General features: G+C 35.3%; 1 pseudogene; it reads right to left on the bottom strand.

Moving 5' to 3' along the window:
* Window positions 1-593: 593 nt before the first annotated feature.
* LOC103020512 (homeobox protein NANOG-like) lies at window positions 594-1467 on the bottom strand (annotated as a pseudogene).
* Window positions 1468-8915: the final 7448 nt, after the last annotated feature.

Genomic DNA, 8915 nt, shown 5'->3' with positions numbered 1-8915 from the left:
GGGCAGTTTCTTACAAAACTAAGCATACTCTTTTTTTTTTTTTAAATGGGTAATTTTTTTATTTATTGGTACTTATAAACGAACCAGCCAACTGGTAGTATTATGATGTGGACAAATCAAAACATCTTTCTACAAATACTAGAGTGGTGAAAAAATTAGGGGTTGTAGTAAAATAGCAAAAAGGGGTAGAGGAAATCAGTGAAGCACATTGTAGCTTAACCCTTCACCTTAACAACTGAGGTTCTTAACAAGTAAAGCCTCCCCATCCTAGAAAATATGAATAATCCTTCATCACACATCTTTGTACTTTTCCTTCCTCTTCTTGAGGTTAGGCTCTAGATCCTAAAGATATCCAAAAAATAGTATTATAACCTAGTTATCTATAGCCGCAGTCATCTTTTATCATGTTGTCCGTAGAAGCCAATGCTTCTGAAACCTCTTTGATTAGACACCAATCATACACCCCCAAATTGACACAAAAGGCACAATGAAAAGCAGCTTATCAAGGCAGAGAGATACATAATTGTAAAAGAAAATTTCTAGGGAAGTAATACAGTCACGGCTCAAATTGAAATTGAATAATACAGCCATCGTTACAAATCTTCAGGCTGTATGTTCAGAGAGTAATTTGGGAATAAATCCATGATTTGCTGTTGGGAATTGAAATACTTAGCAGTTTGCTGTATTATGTTATAGCTTTCCCCAGCAGTTTCCAAGGTGGCCTGACAGGAGAATTTTGCTGCAACTGGATCTGGGACTGCAGGAATTCCTCAACATAGTTGTTGAATTGATTGTTCCAAGTCTAGTTATTCCAGGCTTGGGGGCACCAGGTCTGACTGTTCCAAGGGTGTTTGCTCCAGGATTGACTGTTCCAGCTCTGGTTGCTCCAACTTGGGTTATTCCAGGTCTTGTTACCCCCACATGGGCAGGTGTCCGGAAGAGTTCACCAGGCATCCTTGATGGTAGGAATAGAAGCCCGGGTATTCTGTAGTTGCTGGGCCCTGAGTCACAATGTTGCTATTCCTCGGCCAGTTGTTTTTCTGCCAGCTCTTACGTTTCATTCTCTGGTTCTGGAACCAGGTCTTAACCTGTTTGTAGCTAAGGTTCAGGATGTTGGAAAGTTCTTGCATTTGCTGGAGGCTGAGGTATTTCTGCCTCTGAAATCTGTCATTGAGCACACACAGCTGCGTCTGAGAGAACGCGGTTCTGCTCTTCTGTTTCTTGACCAGGACCTTCTCTTCCTTCTTCTCTGTGCTCTTGTCTGCAGCCATGGCCAGTAGGTTTACTCTGGGGCTTGTGGAAGAATCAGGACTGTCCAGTCTCCATGTCGTGGGTCTCAGCAGATGACATTTGCAAGGACACATAATTTTCTTCAGGCCCATAAATCTCAGGCATTGGTGAAGATTCCCTAGAATTGGATGCTTCGGGGCCACGCAGGCTTTGGAGACAAGCTGGGTCCATACTCATGTTGTTGAACTGAAGGAGAGGGAGAAAACCAAAGAGCTAGATAGATGGTAGGAAAAGTCCAGGCTGAAGAATCTAGGTAGAAGAGCTTAGAGAAAGGTGAAGATCTCCAGGTGTAAAAGTATTAAAAAGATGGGATAAAGGGAAGTCACCTGTATGATAACAGAAGCCTACCAGCCCAATGTAGGAAAATGACCAAAACTAAGCATACCCTTACCATACCATTCCAGTAATTGTGCTTGTTGATATTTACCCAACTAATTTTAAAATGTGTGTCTACAAGAAAGCCTGCATGGAAATGTTTATAGCTGCTTTATGAATAATTACCAAAAAATGGAGGCACCCAAGATCTTCTGGAATAGGTAAATGAATAAACAAACTGTAGCCCAGCCACCCAATGGAATATTATTCATCAATAAAAAGAAATGAGCTATTAAGCCATGTAAGACATCGGTGAATCATAAATGCCTATTGTTAGTGGGAGTCAGCCAGCCTGAAAAGGCTATATACTGATGCATTTATATGACATTCTGGAAAAAGCAAAAATACAGAGATAATAAACAGATTAGTAGTTGCCAGGAGTTTGAGGTTCGTGTATGTGTGTGTTTGGTGGGTGTGTATGTATGTATGGGGGGGAGGTGTTACAGAGTGGAGGCACAAGAGATTTTTTAGTGTTGTGAAACTATTCCATATGATACCGTAACAGTGGGTACATGCTACACATTTGTCAAAATCCATGAAACTTTACAGCACAAAGAGTGAACTTGAATGTATACAACTTAAAAAATATTATTTAGAAGGCTGAGGGATCCCAGAATAGAATGCAGAATCGAACTGGGTTACAAATGTATGAAACAACCTCACTGACAGGAACGGGGGTAAAAGGTGCTGACCTAACCCTGAAAATAAGTGGAGTCTGAAATTCTAAACGCCAAAGCAATAGTACATACACTCCACACTTTAGTCAAGAAAGTTGTTTCCCCTGGGGATATAGGTTAACAATTCTGAAATCACTACACCTGTATGCTAGAAATGAACGATAAAGGCAATAGATGGTATGGTAGGAACAAGTTTTCCTGGTGTTGGAGTGTAATCTAAGAAAGTTTTCATAGAAGTAATATTCGATTTCATCCTGAAAGAACATACAGAATTGCAGCAACAAGAGAAAGAAGAAAGGACATTTCAGTGAGAGGGGATAGTTTCAGCCAGTTGTCCTCAAACTTTTAGGTCTCAGAAACCCTTTACATTTAGCACCCAAAGGGATTTAAAAAAAAATGCATTATATTGATTTATATTTTGCTGTTATGAATTAAAACTGCTGTGATTTTGACATATAACTTACGAATTCCTTTTAAAATAAAATAATAAACCTATTCATTATATGTAGACTTGAACTTCCATGCCCCACTGAGGGTGAGAGTGGCAGCAAGACTTGCTTTTGCCAAGGAAATGTAAGCAAAAGAGACAGGTGCCGTTAGAATTGGAATATTTTAAAAACTAGTGACAATTTCCCGTACTGTCTCTTTTCCATTGCCACTGCCATGAGCAACATTTAAAATGGTGGCTGCTTCCACAGCCTGCAAGGAGATCTAGAACACTCGCCCTAGTCGAGTCATGAGAGACTCAAAATATGTACAATACATAAACCTCTGTTGTTAAAAGCCACTGAAATTTGAGGGGAAGCGGGTTGTTTGCTACCATCACATAATGTAGCCTATCCATTCAAAATAAAATGAATCCTCTGGCTGTTAGAGATACAAACCACTTCTCTGGCAGCTTAAATGGGGATATATGTATGTGTATAGCTGATTCACTTTGTTATAAAGCAGAAAGTAACATACCATTGTAAAGCAATTATACTCCAATAAAGATGTTAAAAGAAAAAAACTTAATTTAGTCTCGAACAAAGTCTTTTCTGTAACCATCATTTTCATAGGAGGGAAGGGTTTATCGTTTTCTGATTATCATGGGACAGCACATTTATCCAGCATCTAACATTTCAGGAAGATGCCTTTGCATGCTCTTGTTATATATCTTTTAAGTAGAAGTTATTATTTCTATCTTACAGATGTTAGAACTAAAGATTAAGAGTTTTGTAAAATACACAGATTGCACGACCAGTAAATAATGGACTCTCAACTTGAGTCAAGTTCTGACTTTGATGTATATACTCTTCCCATATGCTGCAATTCCTTTGGTTAATCTAAAGACAAAAAATTGACTATTATCATCTAAGGGAAGCTTCTTACTATGTTTATTTTCTATAAAAGGTTAAGAATCTCATTTAAGCAATTTCCTGGATCTTCTGAAACCAGTTTTTAAATAAAGGTGATCTTTTGTTCTGTGTTCTGAAAAGGAGTTCCTCTTTAAATTCTTCTGCCCTAGGTAACTGAGTTTATACAAAACAGTAGTTCCAGATAAATTCCAAGAGAAACTGGTCTTCTTGCCTTATGGAAAAGGCAATGCAGTGGGGGGGGGGGGGGGGGGGAAGGAGATGCAGGGCTATTTTCTTTTGTCACTCAACAAGATAGACTTTTCACCCATTTGGGGAAAAATAAGGAGACAATTATAACCATGTCAATCACTTTCCTAGTCTTTCAACCAGTGTAAAAAGATTGTGGAAGTTTAAATTTAAAACATAAAAAACAATTATTTGTAAATTTTACTTTTGTCACTTCCTGGATGGACACTTGTATTACTCAGATAAACTCTGGTTACATTTTCCTACTTATACAATCAAGAAAATGGTACCCCTCTAACAAGATTATAGCAAAGTTTTTTTTTTAATTTCATAAAATAACTAGCACAGAGTTTGCCATAATGGTGATTACATTTTATTTCCTCCAGATTCCCCATTAAAAAGAACCACAATACTTATTCTGAAGAGCTCCAGTTAAACAAAACTTTTAAACATAAAGGTCTCAAAATATATGCTCTGTTTCATTTGGAATGAACAGACAGCAGAAAGCGGCTTCATCCATTTCACCGACCGCATGTATCAGAGCAGAGGATTCTGTGAGTAATTTGGCTGTGAGAGTCTTTAGCCACCTTCAAAGGGACCAAAACAGCCAGACGGGTTGTTCAATTTATTTCCTAAATCTAGAGAAAGCCTTAGCTAAAGGAAGGTGAGTAATTTATTTATCTTTACCTTCAGTTCTAGTGCTCTGGGCAATAATCATAGAAAATGTAGACACAGCTGAAAGCTCACAGAAGTTTCCAACGCTGAAGCCACAAAGACCAAGGTAAATTGCTTACTCATTTGGTGAAAATAAGAGGCAAGATGTGGAATGGCTTTACTTTTTAATAAATGGTATTTATATTTTCTAATTACAAAAGGGAATAATTTAACACATGCATTGTGGTAATTTTAGAAGACACAGAAAACTAAGAAAGGATAATGAGAAACCACATAATCCCATAATAATCCCATAATAAAAATGAAACCCTAATCTCAGGTAACAAATTGCTGTCAAGTAAAAAGATTTTAATTGATTTTCTCTCGCTATGAAATTAAGATATTGATATTAATATTTAGTTATACTTACAGAATTTATAATGAAATACTAAATCAACAAATATCACATATATTGTTGATTTGTAACAATAAAGTTTTGATTGAATATATCATAGATTAAATTTCCAAGATTTTTAATGGATCACTGTATTTTAGGGTATAGATGTATCACGTTATATCTGCTTCTGAAGGATATTTAATTCAAAAAAATTTTCTGTATTCTAACCATTACCACAATGAACCTTTTTATTCATATGTACAATTTATTTAGCAAAACTCTAAAATTGGAGACTTCTAGCCAAAAGTTCTAAACTATTTAAGGCTTTCAAACTGTCCTCTGGAAAAAGCATAAATATTAAAGTTAAATAATACAAGCGATGTGAGAAAGTGTTCATTTTTCCATACTTGTGCCAATACCAAATATCAATCTCATGATCCAGCAATCCCACTACTGGGCATATACCCTGAGAAAACCATAATTCAAAAAGAGACATGTACCACAATGTTCATTGCAGCACTATTTACAATAGCCAGGACATGGAAGCAACCTAAGTGTCTATCAAGAGATGAATGGATAAAGAAGATGTGGCACATATATACAATGGAATATTACTCGGCCATAAAAAGCAACAAAATTGAGTTATTTGTAGTGAGGTGGATGGACCTAGAGTCTGTCGTACAGAGTGAAGTAAGTCAGAAAGAGAAAAAAAATACTATATGCTAACACATGTATATGAAATCTAAAAAAAAAAAAAAAGGTTCTGATGAACCTAGGGGTAGGACAGGAATAAAGCTGCAGACGTAGAGAATGGACTTGAGGACATGGGGAGGGGTAAGCTGGGACGAAGTGAGAGAGTAGCATTGATATATATATACACTACCAAATGTAAAATAGATTGCTAGTGGGAAGCAGCTGCATAGCACAGAGAAATCAGCTCAGTGTTTTCTGACCACCTAGAAGGGTGGGAGGGAGGTGCAAGAGGGTGGGGATATGGGGATATACGTATATGTATAGCTGATTCACTTTGTTATACAGCAGAAACTAACACAACATTGAAAAGCAATTATACTCCAATAAAGATGTTACATAAAAAATCTTTTAATATCCCATATTTTGTCAGTCTACACAATAACAACACTAACGAAAGCCAATTCTTATTTTCCTTGAAGGTTAATGACCTTAAAAGTAACATCTTCATGTTCTTTATTCTTATATATTGCTTCTTTGTGTTGCCTGTTCAAATTCTTTCTCTATTTGTATTTTTGATCTTTTTTTCCCTCTTACTGACTTTTAAGATACATATGTATACACACACACATATATATCTTTTTATCTTCTACAAATATTGTATCTTTCTAGTTTGCCATATGTATTAATTATGTTTATTTTTCTTCCATTACCATTAGGTAGTTTTAAATTTTTATATAGTTAATGTTTTTACATCTTCTATCATGCTTTAAAAGTTTTCCCAGTACTCAAATTTCAAAACTCACTTTCTTATATTTCCTGGTTTTTAAAATGATCATATATCTAATTAATTAGAAAGTCAGTATGATATAAAGTATGAGATCTAAATTTATATGTTTAATGGTGTATAGCTATTCTAGAACTATTTATTGACTATTTCTTACTTCCCTTACCATTTTGAAATGTTAACTTTAGCATGAAAATTTTTTCTACCTATACACTAGTCTTGTAATACTCTTAATTAATTTTGGTGTATAGCATGAAGTAATAAGCCAATATAATTTTTCTCAAGAATAACTAGTTTTCACAGCACCACTGATTGAATAATCTTTCCTCTTCTGTGTCCTACAATGCTCGTTCTCCCTAATATTGAATGGATATATGTGCAGTGGTTTGTTTCTGGACTATTTTATTCTATGATTATATTTATTTCTCCCTGTACCAATGTTACAATATGTTAATTACTATAGCTTTATAATTAGTCTTAATGTTTTGGAGGCTATATCCTTATCTCCTTCACCTTTTGCTTCCTCAGGTATGGCATGAATCATCTTGACTCTGCTTTTCTACATACATTTTAGAACAGCTTGGAAGATTTTTATTGGGATTGAAATTTCATAAATCATTACAATAGTGAGTACAGTTTTATTATCCAGAAAATGAACTATCTATATCATTATTCCAACATTCTTTTATGTTTTTAAACTATATGTGTAAGGACTTGCACCTATTTTATTAGATTAATTCTTAGTTTCTCATATTTTTTGCTAAGGTAAATAGTATTTTTTTTACATATGCTAATTTTGTTGCTATTGTACAGATTTTTACTGCAGTTTGTATGCTTATCTAGTGTTTAGCATACTGATGAATGTTTCTTCTAATTATTTATCTGTAGCTTCTCTTGTATTTTCCATGAAATAACCATATCTATCAATCTGAAAATTCTAACAATTTTTTCTCTTCTAATTCAATCCTTATATTTTTAATTTAATTTGTTTGTCTCCTGTATAAGTTAGGGCACCTCTCTTGTCATCTTTGGCGTCAACAGATGCAATATTATGATTTATAATAATATTAGTAGTATTAGTTATATATATATGTATATATGTGTGTGTGTGTGTGTATATATATATATGTGTGTATATATATATATGTGTGTGTATATATATATATATATATATATATATATATATATATATATATATTTATATATTTGGTTTCCATCCCCTCTCCTGGCACAGAGCTCCTAAAACCCTTGGACTTTCTAATGTAGCTAGAGTTCTAAAGGTGAAAATACTCTTTTGTTATTTACAACAAGCCCCTTTCAACCACTCCTGAGTTTATGTTAATAAAGTAACTTTTGAAAAACCCCTAAGGATGGGGGTTAGATGCCAGAGCAACCAACCTTTTGGTTAGCGGGTTGAAACTTTCACCCTGTGCCCTGTCCTCTGGGGAGCGGATAGGGACTGGAGGTTGGATTAATCACCAATGGCCAATGATTTAATCAATCAAACCACATAATGAAGTCTCCATAAAATCTCCAAAGGATGGGGTTCAGAGAGCTTCCAGGTTGTTGAATATGTGGAGGTGCTGGGAGAGTGGCACCCCAGAGACAAAATGTGAGAAGGCTCTGTGCTCCTTCCCACATACCTTGCTCTATGCCTGTCTTCCATTTGGCTGTTCCTGAGTTGTATCTTTTTATAATAAACCAGTAATCTAGTAAGTGAACCCTTTCCCTGAGTTCTGGGAGCAGCTCTAGCAAGGAGGGGGTCACTGAACCTCCAATTTAGAGCTGGCCAGCCAGAAGCACAGGTAACCTTGGACTTTCATTTAGCATCTGCAGTGAGGAACAGGGTTAGTTGCGTGGAAGTGAGCCCTTAACCTGTGGGATCTGATGTTATCTACAGATAGATAGTGTAAGAATTGAGTTAAACTGTAAGAGAGTAGGTGGTGTTTGAGTACTTATTGGTGGGAGGAAACCCCCAGGCATTTGATGATCAGAAGTGTCAGAAGTGTTCAGCAAAGTGTTGGAAATGAAGTGTTGTATTGTGAGTAATGAAAGAAAACATTTTTGTTTCCTTTGCAGAATATTCTTAGGATTCCACTTTTTTTCTCTATTGACTTTTTATCTATACTTCTTTTGATTATTTTAGTGATAATTTTAGGGTTAGCAATATACATCCTTAATTTATCCATATGTTCAGGTCAATATTTCACCACTTCACTGCTCACAGTTGCCATTTCTCAGTTCTCTCTTCCCATTTCCCTACACTTTCCTTATTATATTTTACACTTCAAAATCTCTATTTCTGAAATATAACAACTTACGATATTCTTGTCATACTTCTTATACTTTATTAACCCCGTGTTACAATTTTTTTTTTACTTTTACAGTTATTTTATTTTAGGAGAATTATGAAAAGGAACAAACATGTACTTCTGTGTTTATCCACTTAGTTACTATTTCCA

The sequence above is a fragment of the Balaenoptera acutorostrata genome, chromosome 9 (assembly GCF_949987535.1).
Source record: "Balaenoptera acutorostrata chromosome 9, mBalAcu1.1, whole genome shotgun sequence".
NCBI classification, from domain to species: Eukaryota; Metazoa; Chordata; class Mammalia; order Artiodactyla; family Balaenopteridae; genus Balaenoptera; species Balaenoptera acutorostrata.
The sequence above is the reverse complement of the archived record's forward strand: the minus strand, read 5'-3'. Positions and strand labels throughout refer to the sequence as shown.